Genomic DNA, 20,078 nt, shown 5'->3' with positions numbered 1-20,078 from the left:
CGCGTCATTGCGGATCCACCACTGTGTGCAAGTACAGCGGAACACGGAGCAGGAGACGATTCTTTATGCACTGGTGGGGTGCCTTGTGTGAGCTCTACATGACAGAATACAACTGCGGTAACAACAGCCCACATGGGTGTGTAAAGGACTTCCAGTCCCAGAATGCTCAGCAATGTACCTACCTGAGAACTATATTCCAAATAAAAGGGAGTGGCCTGGAAGGTTTTGTTTGGTTTTACTTACAAGCAGCTTGCCTTTGAGAAAGTGTGCTAGCACGAAACACGCCAGGAGAAGCTGAGATGGGCTCATAGCAAGGACTTTCCCTGATCTTTACTCTACCTCCTGCGAGTGCATCCCAACTGGGCTCCTCCTTTTCTTTAAAAAGAAAATATATATATATATATATATATATATAAATATATATATATATATATATATATATTCACTGAAAAAACCATAGGTTATAGACCATATATAGTTAGGAATTAGCATTTAAAAAACCTTATTTTACTCACACAAAACCATTGAAATTCCATATATAGTTAGTTGCACTAACTATATATCGCGCACCCGCAATCCACTGCTGATCATGTCACATATTACATCATTCATGACATGGTCAGTGACATCACTGATGACATCACTGATGACATCTCAAATGACATCACTGATGACATCACTGATGACATCTCAAATGACATCACTGATGACATCACTGATGACATCTCAAATGACATCACTGATGACTACATCCAGTGACTGTATAATTCTGTAAAGTTAAAATATGTCTTACATATTGAAGAATGAGTGGATGTATAAGTGTCTTGATGAAGGATTTAGTAGGGGCATGGCTGACTGTATGAGTGACTGATTAAATGTGTCTCACTGAGTGCATGGGTTAGTGACTAAACTGTCTTAATTTGTGCATCATTATGTCTGTTGTTCTGTAAACTGCTGCATGTGTTGATCATTAGCTATATGATTAACTGTATGGGTTATTGATTGGTTGCCCAAGCATTTGTATGGGAGACTGAGTGTGTGTCTGGGTGGCTGGGAGGTGTATGACTCTCTGCATAGATGTGTGAGCAGTTGATTGACTAGATGTATGGGTTCAAAAGTGCATGTGGAAACAGCTGTATGGGCGGTTGACTGTGTGCATGAGTGTATTGGTGAGTGAATGGATATCTCAGTGCTACATGTCAAAGTAAGTACATATTTAAAACACAGTACATGTGAGAGTTGACATATATAAATAACTGTGCATAAGAGCCAGTGAATGTGTGAGTGGCTGTATGGATCATTGTGAACTTGTATCCAGGATTGTATAAGTGAGTAAATATGTTTTAGTATATGTTTGAATAAGTAAGGTGTGTATAACTGTATAGTTGAGGAAATGGAGGTGTGATTGATTCTTTGCATGACTGACTAAGTGTCTGAGTAACTCCATGGATGAGTGACAGTCTATGAGTGTCTGTTTACACTGAGTGTATCTAAGGTTATATTAGAGTCTGAAGAGGTTCATCGTATTATCACATGAATGATGTCATCAGTGATGTGATCAGTAATGTCAAATGAGATGTCATCAGTGATGTCATTTGAGATATCATCAGTGATGTCATCAGTGATGTCATTTGAGATGTCATCAGTGATGTCATCAGTGATGTCATTTGAGATGTCATCAGTGATGTCATCAGTGATGTCACTGACCATGTCATGAATGATGTAATATGTGACATGATCAGCAGTGGATTGCGGGTGCGCGATATATAGGTAGTGCAACTAACTATATATGGAATTTCAATGGTTTTGTGTGAGTAAAATAAGGTTTTTTAAATGCTAATTCCTAACTATATATGGTCTATAACCTATGGTTTTTTCAGTGAATTTTCAAGGTTTTGTAAATGCTAATTCCTAACTATATATGGTCTATAACCTATGGTTTTTTCAGTGAATTTCAATGGTTTTTTAATAGCAAATATCATAAGCTGTCGAATGTCAAGTACGTGGTAAGTGAAAACATTTTCGTGTTTATGCACACTGATCTGCTTTGAATGGTGCCCCCCCCTCATTTCTATTACGAGTACTCTCTCTTTGCAGATAGTGAAAGGTAGTTAACGCAGGCCTTTGCCCCCGTTGTAATCCGTCGTGCCTGCTTCTCTCTCCATTTGATTGATTGTTATCCAAGTATTTACTGTTTTAGAATTAGTTCTCTTTGGTTCATTCTCTATTTACAAACAAACACAGAGTCGCAATACTCTGTTTAGTCTTTCCAGATAACGAAAAATCGTGTAAAAAAAAAGAAAAGGAATCGAGCAAAATCAGTAGGCCACTAATGGGATCTCTTTTTGACCTCGCTAAAATAGAAACATTAGGAACAACCCCTCATGACAAATACAAAACTAGTGAGATGAACTGAACTCCACACAATGATGGCTGCAAAACAGCTCGGCTCCGCCACCCACCCCGCCCAAAATAACGATAAAGAGCGGCTGACCATGATTGGTTGCGGAATGGCCACGACGGAGCTACGAAATGGTGCTGCTCTCATGCTAACCCCAGCTTCAGTCTGAAACATCCAGAAACACTGTAGACTACCAATTCGATTAGTTCCGGTAGCGCCCCAATGTAACCCGGTAGAGAAGAACTAGCCCTCCCCTCTTTGACTGATGGTTCTTGTTGCCTGTCCCTTCTGTTGTCATTTAACAGAACTATTTAGCCTGCTGAAAGGGGTTGTGTTCCGACCGCTGGTTGGTGGAGACATTTTGACTATATTCTGGACCTGCGTTGTCGCGTAATGCGTCATATGACGCACCGCGTTAGCGCATCCGGAAGTCATCCGGGGCGCGCAGCGCGTAACGTAAGCATAACAAGTCATGTGACTTGTTAATAAAACTTTTCATTGGTTCATTTTACTTTTCTTATTGTAATGATGAAAGGCTTGGTCATATGACCTAAAAATTACACTTTTCATTACTTCCGAACATTATTTTTTCTTAAATATATGTTATAATGTTCCAGGCTAATGTACTTTCCCGGAAATTTTACAACTGTCCTGCAAGTAAAATATATTCTTTTTTCGAGAAAAAGAGCGTTTCTTCGTCCCATGACGGAGCCGTTGAGCAAAAGAGGGTCGACCTGCTGTCTTAGTCGCCGATACGCCTGAATATGAGATTCTTATCGATCACTTTATGTTGCAGGAATAGAAAACACAACAGCCCTTGACCATTTATCTTTACTGCGTTCCTTCGTATTATACCTTTTACCCTTCATGTAATTGGTCTGCTTTATTTCACTTGCCTTTTAATGATTCTAAAACAGTGACTATTATTAAAAACTTTACCAATGTATATACTACTACCATGTTTTCTTTTAAAAACCTTTATTGTGAAAATTTCATTATACAAATACGAGCCTATAACCACGTGGGCCTGCCACGGAGCAAACTGTAATCGTATATGATGAATAGACATTTACACTGTAGAGGAACGTAACGGGCGGGCCATTAGGTTGCAAGAACTAAGGTGTCTAACAGTTACGGAATCGGTGGACGTACATTTTATAATTAAAATACGACAGGGCCAGTTACAATAAAATTATCTAGATATACATTTGCGGGCAAGTACCATGGGTGACGTTAATTCGAACTTTCAACAGTACAGTAATCAATAACACATCAGAACTTAATATCAATAGGGATGTCGAAATATTCAATCAATTCTCGTCCCCGCCCGCCATGTGCTTCAAAACTGCATACGTATCTCGTGATTTCAAGGTTCTGCAACCAGTACACAACAAGGAGTTACGAGTCCCATTTATTCCGGCGCCATTTTGGGCGAGGACGGGCAGGTCCAGGATATAGTCAAAATGTCTCTACCAACCATCGACTATGATGATGTTCATATGCTGTATTTATTAGAGTAACACTCATCTGTCCACATGAAATTAATTTGCCACAATCTAAACATGTCATTTTAATCTTTCCAAAGTTCTTCTAAATATTTGGGACCGTTTCCCTTGCCTCTGAAGCTCTCAGTGCCACTTCTTTGATGAATGTACTAGCAGGTCAGGGGTTCTCCTCCAAATCTCTCTTTTATGCAGCACTATAATTAATTGGTGCCACCTCTCCATATGACGATGCATGGTATAGTTACCACAACTATATTTTTTTTCGGTTCCTCTGGAGAGTTCATCGTGGCAGATGAAGCGTGTAACGTACCGGGCATTTACCTTTTTTTGCATGTACAGGAAAGGAAAAAAAAATCGAGCATCCGAGTTCTAAGGTGTCCCAGGGCCATTTTAGTGGACCAGGCCCAAATCCAAAGAACAGGCCGCCATTTTGAGAGTCCTCTTGCAGCCGCCTGTCGCTGTAGCATCAAGAGCAGCCGAAACTCAGCTGAATGGCAACTGAAACGGTAAAGGGGCGCCCCACTACAGCAGACGAGCCTCCACCTAGGAAGGCCCATTCACGCCGCCTCCCCCCCCCCTTCGGGCACCCCACGCCGTTATTCGGAGCAGTATTGTAGGATGGCCACACCAGTGCGGCAACTTGCTAGACATCACCTCGGTGGTAACCGAATCTCAACGCCTTGTGGTGTCTTCTATTCAGAAAACATTGTTATGCTGCCTTCGACCTATTCGCCGCAAGTGCGCACACAACTCAACTGCATAGCTTGCTAGACACCACCTCGGTGCCATCCGGATCTCGGCGCCCCACTGCAGATGAAGTGCCTCTCAACTATGAAACCACCATGGTGACATCCGGATCTTGGCGCCTTGTGCTGCCTTCGGCCTATTCGCACATCGGTCCGCTACTGACGCCATCTCACAGGCTAATGGGGCGACCCACGCCGAGTTTCAGCATTGTAGGATGACCACACCAGTACAGCAACTTGCTAGACATCACCTCGGTGCCATCCGAATCTTGGCATCTCAACGCCTAGTGGTATCTTCCATACAGAAAATATTGTTACGCTGCCTTTGGCCCCATTCGCACATCAGTCCGCAACTTAGACATCACCTCGGTGCCATCCGGATCTTGGCATCTCAGCGCCTTGTGGTGTCAGTCAGAAAATATTGTTGCGCTGCCTTTGGCCCCATTCGCACATCAGTCCGCTACTGACACCATCTCACAGGCCAACAGGGCGCCCCACGCCGACTTTTACCATTGTACGATGGCCCACCAGTGCCACAACTTGCTAGACATCACCTCGGTGCCATCCGAATCTTGGCATCTCAACGCCTAGTGGTATCTTCCATACAGAAAATATTGTTACGCTGCCTTTGGCCCCATTCGCACATCGGTCCGCAACTTAGACATCACCTCGGTGCCATCCGGATCTTGGCATCTCAGCGCCTTGTGGTGTATTCTCTTCAGAAAATATTGTTGCGCTGCCTTTGGCCCCATTCGCACATCGGTCCGCAACTTAGACATCACCTCGGTGCCATCCGGATCTTGGCATCTCAGCGCCTTGTGGTGTCTTCTACTCCGAAAATATTGTAGAAAATATTGTTGCGCTGCCTTTGGCCCCATTCGCACATCAGTCCGCTACTGACACCATCTCACAGGCCAACAGGGCGCCCCACGCCGACTTTTACCATTGTACGATGGCCCACCAGTGCCACAACTTGCTAGACATCACCTCGGTGCCATCCGAATCTTGGCATCTCAACGCCTAGTGGTATCTTCCATACAGAAAATATTGTTACGCTGCCTTTGGCCCCATTCGCACATCGGTCCGCAACTTAGACATCACCTCTGTGCCATCCGGATCTTGGCATCTCAGCGCCTTGTGGTGTATTCTCTTCAGAAAATATTGTTGCGCTGCCTTTGGCCCCATTCGCACATCGGTCCGCAACTTAGACATCACCTCGGTGCCATCCGGATCTTGGCATCTCAGCGCCTTGTGGTGTCTTCTACTCCGAAAATATTGTAGAAAATATTGTTGCGCTGCCTTTGGCCCCATTCGCACATCAGTCCGCTACTGACACCATCTCACAGGCCAACAGGGCGCCCCACGCCGACTTTTACCATTGTACGATGGCCACACCAGTGCCACAACTTGCTAGACACCACCTCGGTGCCATCCGGATCTTGGCATCTCAGCGCCTTGTGGTGTCTTCAAATCAGAAAATATTGTTGCGCTGCCTTTGGCCCCATTCGCACATCGGTCCGCTACTGACGCCATCTCACAGGCCAACGGGGCGCCCCACGCCGACTTCCAACATTGTAGGATGGCCACAGAAGTGCGACAACTTACTAGACACCACCTCGGTGCCATCCGGATCTTGGCATCTCAGCGCCTTGTGGTGTCTTCAAATCAGAAAATATTGTTGCACTGCCTTTGGCCCTATTCGCACATCGGTCCGCTACTGACGCAAACTCACAGGCCAACGGGGCGCCCCACGCCGACTTTCAGCATTGTAGGATGGCCACACCAGTGCACCTTACTAGACACCACCTCGGTGCCATCCGGATCTTGACGCGTAGTGAAGCTGCAGCAGCTGCAAATAAGCTTCAGACAGTGTTACAACCGTTGCTCAGAACTCTCAACTATGACACCACCTCGGTGCCATCCGGATCTTGGCATCTCAGCGCCTTGTGGTGTCAGTCAGAAACTATTGTTGCGCTGCCTTTGAACCCATTCGCACATCGGTCCGCTACTGACGCAAACTCACAGGCCAACGGGGCGCCCCACGCCGACTTTCAGCATTGTAGGATAGCCACACCAGTGCGGCAACTTGCTACACACCACCTCGGTGCCATCCGGATCTTGGCATCTCAGCGCCTAGTGGTGTCTTCTATTCCGAAAATATTGTTGCGCTGCCTTCGGCCCCATTCACACATCGGTCCGCTACTGACGCCATCTCACAGGCCAACGGGGCGCCCCACGCCGACTTTCAGCATTGTAGGATGGCCACAGAAGTGCGACAACTTACTAGACACCACCTCGGTGCCATCCGGATCTTGGCGCGTTGTGCTGCCTTCGGCCTATTCGCACATCGGTCCGCTACTGACGCAAACTCACAGGCCAACGGGGCACCCCACGCCGACTTTCAGCATTGTAGGATGGCCACACCAGTGCTGCAACTTGCTGGACACCACCTCGGTGCCATCCGGATCTTGGCGCGTTGTATTGCCTTCGGCCTATTCGCACATCGGTCCGCTACTGACGCCGCCTCACGTGCCAACGTATTTTCTCCGCATTTTATACCCTATGCCGCATAACAGGTCATGTGACTTGTTTATAAAACTTTTCATTGGTTCATTTTACTTTTGGTTTCCTAATGATGGAAGGCTTTATCATATGACCTAAAAACAACACTTTTCATTGGATGAAAACTTTTTTTTTTTCCCAAACGATGAAAGCCCCACCTTGTTTCTGGATGTTTCAGACTGAAGCTGGCGTCAGCATGAGAGCACCACCATCTCGTAGCTCCGTCGTGGTCATTCCGCGAGCAATCATGGCAGCCGCTCCCCACCAGAAGCCTGCAGGAGTCGGGGCTCCCAAAACTTTTGATGAATTCTCAAGGCGGAGGGGACGCTTTCGAGAATGGGGTCCAAGACCTAGCAGACAAGCGTCCGATTTCCAAGGTGTCCCAGGGCCATTTCAGTGGACCAGGCCCAAAAAGGAAACAGCCTGCCGCCATTTTGAGAGTCCTGTGACAGCCGCCTATCGCTGCACCGCAAGAGTGGGCGCAACTCAGCTGAATTGCGGCTTTTGACACAGTGGACCAAAAACGGACGGAATGGCAACTGAAACGGTAAAGGGGCGCCCCACTACAACAGATGACACTCCACCTGGAGAGGCCCGTTCACGCCGCCTCCCCCGGGGCGCCCCACGCCGTTATTCGGAGCAGCATTGTAGGATACCAAAACCAGTGCGGCAACTTACTGGACATCACCTTGGTGCCATCGTTCTGCTGCCTTGGAACTATTCGCACAACAGTTTGCTACTGATGACCCACCCCCCGCGACGCCCCACGCCGTTATTTCCTGGGTGGCAACTTACTAGACATCACTTTCGTGTCATCTAGATTTCAACGCGTTCTGCTGCCTTGGAACTATTCGCACAACAGTTTGCTACTGATGACCCACCCCCCGCGACGCCCCACGCCGGAAATCTGGACGTTGTGCTGCGTTGGGACTATTCGCACAGCCGACCGCTACTTCGTTGTTTTTCCCTAAAAATGTTTATATGTTATTACTATTTTTGTTTTCTTGTATATATTTATAAATTATTAAAGTTTTATAATCTTACTACTTTGTCGGAGTGCTATATATTTTTAATGTGACACATAATTGTAAAAACTTTGATGTACAAAGAGTCATCCCTGGAATCTTCCGCTTCAGGCTCGGTCCCCTCCCCAATCACAATACAGGATGGTTTTCAGATAATAGCAACGCTTCTGCTGTGACGGATCTCATCGAGTGTGGGCCTTGATCTACTATAACTCCTTTGAAGAGGGGTGATTCTTTACAGCTGTGGCCATAAACTACATCTGCAGGGCTAGCTGATACCCTAGGACCAGCCTGGACAATCGGACACAGAGGAAAAGGAGTGTCAGAGGGTGCGGTAGTGAATAGGGCGAAAGGGAGGTGTCGGGCGGGCACAGGGTGTGATTCTCAGGGAAGAGCAGCGCAGATGGGGGGAGGTTTATTACCCATGCATAAGACAGAGAGCGAGGGTGACCACTGCCTGGGGGAGATGCTTGCGAGGGTGGGGAGCCATGCTAAGGATCGACAGCGTGCACAGAGTGGGTCTGGTCAAGGCATCTAAAATGGCTGCCGTGCACGACAAAAGTGTGGCATTTGAAAAAAGACAAGATGGCGCAGACAATGTTTTTCAACACTTCCTGATTTCCTTCGAATCGAACGTTAACAGACGTTGGGGCATATTACCAAAGTTAAGCGATATTTATCCCTAACGATGCTTAGCAACGATTTTTTTACCGTCAGAAATTATCGCAGATAAACCTTGCTATTATCAAGGTTTATCGCAAATATGATAAAAAACGACCGCAATGCATTAATATCGCTGAAAACTCAGCGATATTCATGCATTACCGAGCTAATGCTCTTAGCCATGTTATCCACCTCCCATTGGATAACATGGCTAAGAACTGCTCAGGGCAGGTGCTAGCTTTTGGAGATATTCGCGCTTATCTCGAATATTTCCAAAAGTTGATAATAGGAGATAGCGATGTTAGCGACTGTTTCCAGTCGCTAACATCTTGGCATGCCCACTTTGCATGTCATTAGTGATAAATATCACTCACATACAATGTGGGGCCCAAGATGGTCGCTATCTCCTACTAGCCGTCGCTAACTGGTGTTAGCAACAGCTAGGTAATACAGATATAATTTTATCTCCGCGAAGCGGAGCGCTGTTACAGATATATATCTTGTTTTTGAACGTTAATTTCTCAAAATGCACTGAAGCACATATATTGAGACCTAGCAAAGGCACATCGGGCTACCAGTCCCTAATATTTTACCAAGTTTCGTGCAAATCCATTCAGCCGTTCGATTATTATTATTATTTTTTTTTTTTGCCCCGCGGGGCCCTTTTAAAACCTCCACATCAAACCTAGGGGGTCAGCGAGGATCTACTATGCCCCCTTATGGTCATTTGCCCCTTCGCTTTGGCCTCCTCTTGTCTCTCGATCCTACCGAGAGACAAGATGGCGACCGCTACGGACTGTTTGGAATGTTTACAGACACCGGAGAGCCAATCAGCTTCGCTTCGCAAAGCTCCGTAACGCGAAAAGTACGCGACGCGGTGCGCTGTTACAGATATATATCTTTTTTTGAACGTTAATTTCTCAAAATCCACTGGAGCACATATATTGAGATCTAGCAAAGGCACATCGGGCTACCAGTCCCTACAATTTTGCCAAGTTTCGTGCAAATCCATTCAGCTGTTCGATTATTATTATTATTTTTTTTTTGCCCCGCGGGGCCCTTTTAAAACCTCCACATCAAACCTAAACGGTCAGGGAGGATCTACTATGCCCCCTTATGGTCATTTGCCCCTTCGCTTTGGCCTCCGCTTGTCTCTCGATCCTACCGAGAGACAAGATGGCGGCCGCTACGGACTGTTTGGAATGTTTACAGACGCCGGAGAACCAATCAGCTTCGCTTCACAAAGCTCCGTTGCGCGAAAAGTACGCGTACTGGAGCGCTGCCCGGTCCGCTGTTACAGATATATATCTTTTTTTAAACGTTAATTTCTCAAAATCCACTGGAGCACATATATTGAGACCTACAAAAGGCACATCGGGCTACCAGTCCCTACAATTTTGCCAAGTTTCGTGCAAATCCATTCAGCCGTTCGGGCTAAAAGTGAGGCCAACCGCCCTATGGAAAACTCAATGTTAAAAACACGTTTTGGGACCCCCCTTTTTTCTCGGCCCCCCCTTGACGAACCCCCCCCAAATTTTCAAGGGCTGCTCAGAAACAAAATGTGCCATTTTCCTGAAAATTTCAGCCAATTCCGTCCACAAACGCCAAAGTTATTAGACATAGAATTTTCAAAAATCCCATAGGGAAAAAATCCTAACTATATATTACCTACTGGCGGTCATCATTGTCCTCAATATCTTTTTCTGTGTTGTTCTCCAGAACAATTTCGAAGGAAACATTCTGCTCACCTTCCATTTTATTGCTGTAATTTGCATAAAAAATAAATATATCAGTAGAGATAGGGCACTGTTGGGTTTAAGTTCAGACAGGTACTTGTGAGTTTATAACAGAGAAGTAATCTATGGGCACTGTATGGTTTCAGGCGTGAAGTAGTACTATTAAAAAGTGCCTGTGAAGAAGCCTAAGTAAATTCATAATTATACCACAGAAACCTAAATCAATCCATAATTATAATAAAGAAGCCTTTCTCAATGTCTAACTCTTACAGAGGGATAGTATATAACTATCTGAAAATGTTTTTAAATTTATAAAATAATATCTCACCTTCTAAAAACAAGTTTAAGTTGTGAGTGAAAATGATCTTGCAATGTAGTTCTGGAAGTAGTAGTCAAAATGGCTGTGTTTCTCTCTCTTCCTTTATATATATTCAGGTACATAGCCAATCAAATGTCAGGTAAAAAAAGTAGAAAACGAAAGTAACATTTTAATTGGTTGTCAATTCCAACACTTCAGATGTGTTTTGTGAAGTAATTTACCTTAGGGTATTTAGAGAGGTCTACAGGCTAAATGGTTAAATGGAATTTCAATCAAATTTGTGAAAATGGTAGGCATTGGTATGTAGTATGAGCTAATCTATATTTGGTGAAATTGTCTCCAGTCGCTTTTCTGTAAACTACTTTCCCACCTTTTTTGATGGTGCGCTTCCCAGGGAGCGACCCGGTACGCGAACTGGCGAGCGCCCCGGTTCGCGAACCTTAAGCGTTACGGGAGTCCACCATTTTGTGTTTCGGTCAAATTAAGATACAAGATGGAGGGCAAATAATGTTCAGAATGGGTAGAAGGGGGCACGGTAGACTTATCTTGACCCCCTAGGTTTTCTGAGGGTGGCTGAGGAGGCCCATATGTGCGAAAAAAAAACATTTTTGAAAAAATTTAGCGAGGTTAGCTCCCGGTTCGCGTACCGGGTAGCGCCCCAGGGAGCGTACTTTGTTGAAAATTAGTGAAAAATGTTAGAGTACAATAATAATTGTGAGTGATCAGATGTAGGGTAGCTCTGAGAAGAGCTTTTGGGTTTATGGTACATTTAGGTACTTATAAGTAGGTACCAATGCACAGTCTTAAATTCAGAATGAAAATTCTGTTGCCCTCATCTGAGAAGTGAACTCCATCTCCTCTGTAGATATCTTGCATGTAGTAACGCAAGTTATTGTTGTACAGGGAGCCCATTCCATGGTCTCTCATGTAAGCTGAAACAGATTTGTTTACATGCTTCCTCGACTTCTCAATTTGTGGACAAAATTGGTTTGACCACCTCCATTTCTGTCTTTGGCATATATTTGAATATACCAAGGCAGTCTGAGGAAAAAGTGCCATTAATTGCTCAAAGGTGTCCTTTAAAAGCATTTCCAGACCTACCCCAGTCAAAGTGCCCAAATCATTACCTCCACAGTGCACAATTAACAGGTCAGGTTTTGGCAAATGCATAAAGGTTTTCACCAATGGTATCAATTGGTGACATTTTAATCCTCTGTGGCCAAACCACTTAATTTCCACATCTTGTAAATTGAGGTTAGGTAAATTCCTGTTCTCAGCATACCTCTGAGCCCAATAGATGTAACTATGTCCAACAATCCAGACAGAAAACATGGTGAGAGAAGGTTCTCCTGCAGTCAGATGAAGTGTGGCAATGAAATGGCAGTTGAAAAAATAAGAGTTTAAAATGAAAAAAACTGTGGAGTTTCTGTGTTAATGAAGCAGTAACAGTGATTGGTGGATTTTGATTGCTGAAAACAGAAAGTTAGGGTGCATGGATGAGTTCTTTGAAAGATGTATTTTGAGTGGTCAAGAAAAAATCATTAAATGAAAGAATGCACTGGATATGAGGTGCACTGAGAGTTCAGAGTTCAATTGCAACATTGTTGTGTGAACTTGCAAACACCAGAGGCCTTCAAGGAGGTGGTTGCTATGCAAAAAAGGCAGAAAGGGCAGAGGGGGGAAGGGTTTTGATTTGAAAAAAAGTGAGGGAAGAGTTTTGATTGGGTGACATGAGAGATATGTGTGAAGAATTACAGCATTTCTGTGCTTTTGATAGCTGCAGACTCTGGAGTGCATACCTTTTGCTCTGCTGAAGACAAATTGGTGTGTTTCTGAGACTGTTTTGAAACTCAAAGTATTTGCTAAGGTGAGAAAAGATTTCTTTAATTTAGATAGAGAATAGTGTGCTTTAAGGAGAAAATTATGAAGAAAGTTGTGTTTTTCAAATGTTGCTTTGTCTCAAGTGTTTTACAAATAGATTTTGTTTCTTTGAGAAAATGTAATTGGAGAAAATGTGAAGTATTAGTACTGACAGGGTGTTATTGTGCATAGGAGCTGTGGAGTATTTTCAAATTATGACTTGAAAATCGTTTTTGAGGAAAATGAATGGTTATAATATTTATGACAAGGACATAATGGTGTATGCTTCTTTATAAGGCAATTGAGTGTCTCTGATGTTATTTTTCCCATTTTAATGTAAGACCTTTCTCTGTGGAGCAAATTGCTTGTAAATATGCTCCCACCTGTGCATGGCAAATTTAGATTTTGAATGTTTGCGTTACATAGCCATGTTAAAAGTGACACAACCATGCTGGAAAGGCAATCAAAAAACGCTTTCATGTGTCCGAAGGACATTTTAAGTCATTTCTCCATGTGCAGTGTTTTGAAATTATGATTTGAAAATCGTTTTGGGGGAAAAGGAATGGTTTTTAAATTTATGACAAGGACATAATGGTGTATGCTTCTTTATAAGGCATTTCAGTGTCTCTGATGTCATTTTTCCCATATTACATTAAAAGACCTTTCCCCGTGGGGCACATTCCTTGTAAATATGCTCCCACCTGTGCATGGCAAATTTAGATTTTGAATGTTTGTGTTACATAGCCATGTTAAAAGTGACCCAACCATGCTGGAAAGGCAATCAAAAAACGCTTTCATGTGTCTTAAGGACATTTTAAGTCATTTCCCCATGTGCAGTGTTTTCAAATTATGATTTGAAAATCGTTTTTTGGGAAAAGGAATGGTTTGTAAATTTATGACAAGGATATAATGGTGTATGCTTCTTTATAAGGCATTTCAGTGTCTCTGATGTCATTTTTCCCATATTACATTAAAAGACCTTTCCCCGTGGGGCACATTCCTTGTAAATATGGTCCCACCTGTGCATGGTAAATTTAGATTTTGACTGTTTGAGTTACATAGCCATGTTAAAAGTGACCCAAAAACTTGCAAAGGCTTTAAAAAAACACTTTCATGTGTCTTAAGGACATTTTAAGTCATTTCCCCGTGGGCAGTGTTTTCAAATTATGACTTGAAAATCGTTTTTGAGGTAAAGGAATGTTGTTAGGGCATGTATGTGTGCCATATGCCCCCAAATTTCTTTTTCAGGGGTGCAGCAGGGTGTTCTTGAGACACCCCTGCACCTTTGGAAAAATTCCTAATTTGCGATGAGCTAATTGCTAATCGCAAATTGCACCTTCATTCCTATGGGCCTCCTGGCCCATGGAAATGAATGGGTAATTTGCAATTAGCAATTTGCTCATCGCAAATTAGGAATGGTAAAGAATCGCTATTTATTCCTTAAAATTCGCTATTTTGGAAATGCAAAATAGTTTGATGATACATATGGCGGTTCATCTCTAACAAGATAAGAAGCTTAGGGATACATTTATGATGACTGGCGCAATGAAGTGGACATCACTTACTTCATTGGTAGAGCTTTACATGTATTATCTCCTCTGTATTCTTCATCAAGCGTAACTTTCATCTGCAATCCTGAGTAGGCCTCACCTTAAACAAACCTCTGGATAGGGCACACCTTATCGTCATCCTGAATTAATCATTTAAAATGCTAGGGACAGATTTATGATAGGTGTATGCCTCTTTTGCGACACTGTGCGTCACTTTTGTGATGCAGCGGCGGTGCAAAAGATTTGCTATGAGGCGACAAAATTACAAATTGATGCATTTAGGCAGATGTGTCATGGTGTAAAAAACACCGTGCCACATGAAACCGATGCAGCAGTGATGCAAAAGATGCACCATGTTGCAAGACAGGCCTCACTTGGGGCCATATGTATGAAGCTAATTAGCATTTGCAAAGGCCGAAGTTCTGTGAATTTCGGCCTTTGCGAATGCTAATTAGACAAATGGTATGTATCAAACAAGTTTGATGCAAAATAAGGAATAGCAAAATTTGCTATTCTTTATTTTGCGATTGCACTGAAGGATTTGCAAATTTTGCGATTCCTTAAATGCAATGTATCAAACAAAAAATATGCAAAAAATGCCATTAAGGATTTGCAAATTACCACCAACTTCTAGTTGGTGGTAATTTGCGAATTCTTTTCAAAAAGCTTTTTTTCCAAAAAACAAAAGGTGACATATGACGCCCATACATGCCCTTAGGGCATGTATGTGCGCCATATGCCCCCAAATTTCTTTTTCAGGGGGTGCAGCAGGGTGTTCTTGAGACACCCATGCACCCTTGGAAAAATTCCTAATTTGCGATGAGCTAATTGCTAATCGCAAATTGCACCTTCATTCCTATGGGCCTCCTGGCCCATGGAAATGAATGAGTAATTTGCAATTAGCAATTTGCTCATTGCAAATTAGGAATGGTAAAGAATCGCTATTTATTCCTTAAAATTCGCTATTTAGGAAATGCAAAATAGTTTGATGATACATATGGCAGTTCATCTCTAACAAGATAAGAAGCATAGGGATAGATTTATGATGACTGGCACAATGAAGTGGACATAACTTACTTCATTGGTAGGCCTTTACATGTATTATCTCCTCTGTATTGTTCATCAAGTGTAACTTTGATCTGCAATCCTGAGTAGGCCTCACCTTAAACAAACCTCTGGATAGGCCACACCTTATCGTCATCCTGAATTAATCATTTAAAATGCTAGGGACAGATTTATGATAGGTGTATGCCTCTTTTGCGCCACTGTGCGTCACTTTTCTGATGCAGCGGCGGTGCAAAAGATTTGCTATGAGGCGACAAAATTACAAATTGATGCATTTAGGCAGATGTGTCATGGTGTAAAAAACACCGTGCCACATGAAACTGATGCAGCAGTGATGCAAAAGATGCACCATGTTGCAAGACAGGCCTCACTTGGGGCCATATGTATGAAGCTAATTAGCATTTGCAAAGGCCGAAGTTCTGTGAATTTCGGCCTTTGCGAATGCTAATTAGACAAATGGTATGTATCAAACAAGTTTGATGCAAAATAAGGAATAGCAAAATTTGCTATTCTTTATTTTGCAATTGCACTGAAGGATTTGCAAATTTTGTGATTTCTTAAATGCAATGTATCAAACAAAAAATATGCAAAAAATGCCATTAAGGATTTGCAAATTACCACCAACTTCTAGTTGGTGGTAATTTGCGAATTCTTTTCAAAAAGCTTTTTTTCCAAAAAACAAAAGGTGACATATGACGCCCATACATGCCCTTAGGGCATGTATGTGCGCCATATGCCCCCAAATTTCTTTTTCAGGTGGTGCAGCAGGGTGTTCTTGAGACACCCATGCACCCTTTGGTAAATTCCTAATTTGCGATGAGCTAATTGCTAATCGCAAATTGCAATTTCATTCCTATGGGCCTCCTGGCCCATGGAAATGAATGAGTAATTTGCAATTAGCAATTTGCTCATTGCAAATTAGGAATGGTAAAGAATCGCTATTTATTCCTTAAAATTCGCTATTTAGGAAATGCAAAATAGTTTGATGATACATATGGCAGTTCATCTCTAACAAGATAAGAAGCATAGGGATAGATTTATGATGACTGGCACAATGAAGTGGACATAACTTACTTCATTGGTAGGCCTTTACATGTATTATCTCCTCTGTATTGTTCATCAAGTGTAACTTTGATCTGCAATCCTGAGTAGGCCTCACCTTAAACAAACCTCTGGGTAGGCCACACCTTATCGTCATCCTGAATTAATCATTTAAAATGCTAGGGACAGATTTATGATAGGTGTATGCCTCTTTTGCGCCACTGTGCGTCACTTTTCTGATGCAGCGGCGGTGCAAAAGATTTGCTATGATGCGACAAAATTACAAATTGATGCATTTAGGCAGATGTGTCATGGTGTAAAAAAACCGTGCCACATGAAACCGATGCAGCAGTGATGCAAAAGATGCACCATGTTGCAAGACAGGCCTCACTTGGGGCCATATGTATCAAGCTAATTAGCATTCGCAAAGGCCAAAATTCTGGGAATTTCAGCCTTTGCGAATGCTAATTAGACAAATGGTATGTATCAAACAAGTTTGATGCAAAATAAGGAATAGCAAAATTTGCTATTCCTTATTTTGCGATTGCACTGAAGGATTTGCAAATTTTGCGATTCCTTAAATGCAATGTATCAAACAAAAAATATGCAAAAAATGCCATTAAGGATTTGCAAATTACCACCAACTTCTAGTTGGTGGTAATTTACGAATTCTTTTCAAAAAGTTTTTTTTCCAAAAAACAAAAGGTGCCATATGACGCCCATACATGCCCTTAGGGCATGTATGTGCGCCATATGCCCCCAAATTTCTTTTTCAGGGGGTGCAGCAGGGTGTTCTTGAGACACCCCTGCACCTTTGGAAAAATTCCTAATTTGCGATGAGCTAATTGCTAATCGCAAATTGCACCTTCATTCCTATGGGCCTCCTGGCCCATGGAAATGAATGGGTAATTTGCAATTAGCAATTTGCTCATCGCAAATTAGGAATGGTAAAGAATCGCTATTTATCCTTTAAAATTCGCTATTTAGGAAATGCAAAATAGTTTGATGATACATATGGCGGTTCATCTCTAACAAGATAAGAAGCTTAGGGATAGATTTATGATGGCTGGCGCATCACCAGGGATGTGCCAGTCATCCTGCGCTGCTGTTCCGCCACCCATGGTGTGCTGCATTTACAATGTGGCGCAGCATGGGGCAAAAATGGCACAGATGCGTGACGCATCTGTGCCGTAAAGGTGGCGCATTGCTGGAGTTGTATCGCAAGTGTGATGCAGCTCCAGCAAGGCTCAGGGGTGCCCCATCTCCACAATGTTGCGTCAAGACCTATGCCTGCTTCAAGCAGGCGCAGGGTTTTGACGTAGCTTTCTCCTATCTGATTGTAAATGCGGCACACCATGGGTGGCAGAGCAGCGGTGCACGTTAACTGGTCCATGCCTGGGGATGTGCCATTTAACATAAATCTGCCCCTTTACATTTAAGTATGTGCAGGGGACACAGAGTCGGTGAGGCTTATCCAAGGTTAAGAAGAGATGAGTCCTGTTCACTGAAAAATTAGACATAGGCTTCACCTGCTCAGCATCGCTGGACATGGCTATATAATAGCTGCAAAATGTTACTCTTGTTAAACAATTTTACTATTATAATCTCTGAGATTTGTCTCTTACTCTGCAACATCTCATTGTTGTTATCTTTCTTTAAAGATAAAGACAACATCAACATGAGCGACAATCAGCAATCAGTTGATTTTGACCTCATCATTGAACTCGTAATTGAAACATCAGTCGATGTTGATCCCTTGGATGATTTAAATCCTGAGGATGAAGAAGAACGTGATGAGGATGCAGATTTGTCCGAATTATATGACATAGGATGGGAAGCTGACGTGCTTGAGCCTATGGAACTATAAACACTTATTTTAAAAATTTATAATAAATAAAAAGTAAAAATGTAAACCGTTTAATTTAAAAATAAAGACACCTTCAAAAACAGGTTATGTGTAGTGTCTTCAATAAAATATTAAAATATGCTCATAAAATTAGATCAGATTCACATATAAAATAGCACAGGTAACATGAATATAAATTCCATTTCTTTTCTGCTATTTCTGTATTCTAAATTTGCCAAGCACTAAAAAATCTTCTATGTAAAAATGTCAAGTAGTGTTTTAAGTTTTTGATTACTGTTATTGATTTACTGTTGGGTAATAGTGGTTAATAACATTTTTTAATATATTTTACCACAGATTCAACTGCAGATCATTTCAAGATTTCACCATGCCAACGAAAGAAAGACTGAGAAAGGCTGCAAAACGTCAAAGACAGAAGGTGAATGAAAAAAAGCAGCAGTCCTCTAATAAAAAGATTTGTCAAGTCACCAAGAAAGCACCGGGTAAGAGTACAAAAACATTCATAAGAAATATTTGTAGTAAAAAAAATATTACTACAGAAAATGTTTCAGTCCAGAAAAAGAGAAGCAATTCAAACGGAAAGGAAAGGCCAATGAAAAATGTTACTGCTAGAGCAAGAGATAACTCTGTGCATGATATTAGAAGGAAACAACAGTTTAGGGACATTCGTAAACGAATGTTCCGCAACAGGATAATTGGCAATTTGTTAAAAAATATTAAGAAAGGTCAACAGAAAGTGGTTTTTTATAAGAGAAAAAAAAAAGTTGAGAAAGTTATTGATCAGGCATTTGAAATTAAACGTAAGTTATTTATTTTGATAATCAATAGAATTAGGAAGCTAAACAAGGCAATTTATGATTTCAAAAGAAATAGTAGATGGAAGAGAATAGTTAATCGTAGTAATTTTTGTGAAGTTTTTTCTGGAGAATGGATGCATAGTTCAAGCTGTGAGGCATTTTTTAATGAGGAGAGTTATTTCCAGGATAATGATTTGGTGCATGCAGTTGACACCAGTGGTCGTGCTTATGAAGTGAAAGATGGTTGTCCAGTTGAAAAAGAAAAACTTGTGACAACAGAGGCAGAAGAGGTGTTAGGTAATGAGGTTTTAGGAAGACGTGCTAAGGGTCCTGTGTACACCTGGAAGTGTAGTAGTATTTGCAGTGTGCGACAGGATTCCATCAATTTGCTTTGTGATTTTGTACGGTCATTTAATAAGAAAAGTTTGAAGCAGAAAATGAGGTTGTTGCAAGAATTAGATCCTTGCAGAGTGAGAGAAGTGACAGGTTTGCATGGTCATTCACTGGCTTGTCTTTCCAGGAGAGTATGCCAGAGTGTTTTCCATCATTTCAGGATGCTAGCAGTGCATCATAATAAAGTGAGGAAATTAGTTAGAATGTTGTATTATGCTAAGAGTCCAGCAATTATGCTTAAACAATTATGTGCTGCTCTTTTGCATGGTTCTGAAATAGATGTGAAGAATATATGTGAAGAAATTGAGTTTTGTTACTTTGGAAGTAAAGAGGAGAATGTTGAAATTGACCAAGAAGAAGCAGGTAATGTGGAAGATAGTGTACAGGTTTCCAGTACAGATAATTTCCAGAGGGAAATTGCGACGTTTCAGGTCAAATCAAGTGAGAGGCCAAATTTCACTTGTGTGTGTTGTCGACGCACTTATTATAAGAATCAGACTAAGTTAGTGGATTTATATGCAAAAAGTGAAAGGGAAAATAATAGTGAA

The sequence above is a fragment of the Lissotriton helveticus genome, chromosome 12 (assembly GCF_964261635.1).
Source record: "Lissotriton helveticus chromosome 12, aLisHel1.1, whole genome shotgun sequence".
Classification (NCBI taxonomy): Eukaryota; Metazoa; Chordata; class Amphibia; order Caudata; family Salamandridae; genus Lissotriton; species Lissotriton helveticus.
This window is presented reverse-complemented; position numbering follows the sequence as displayed.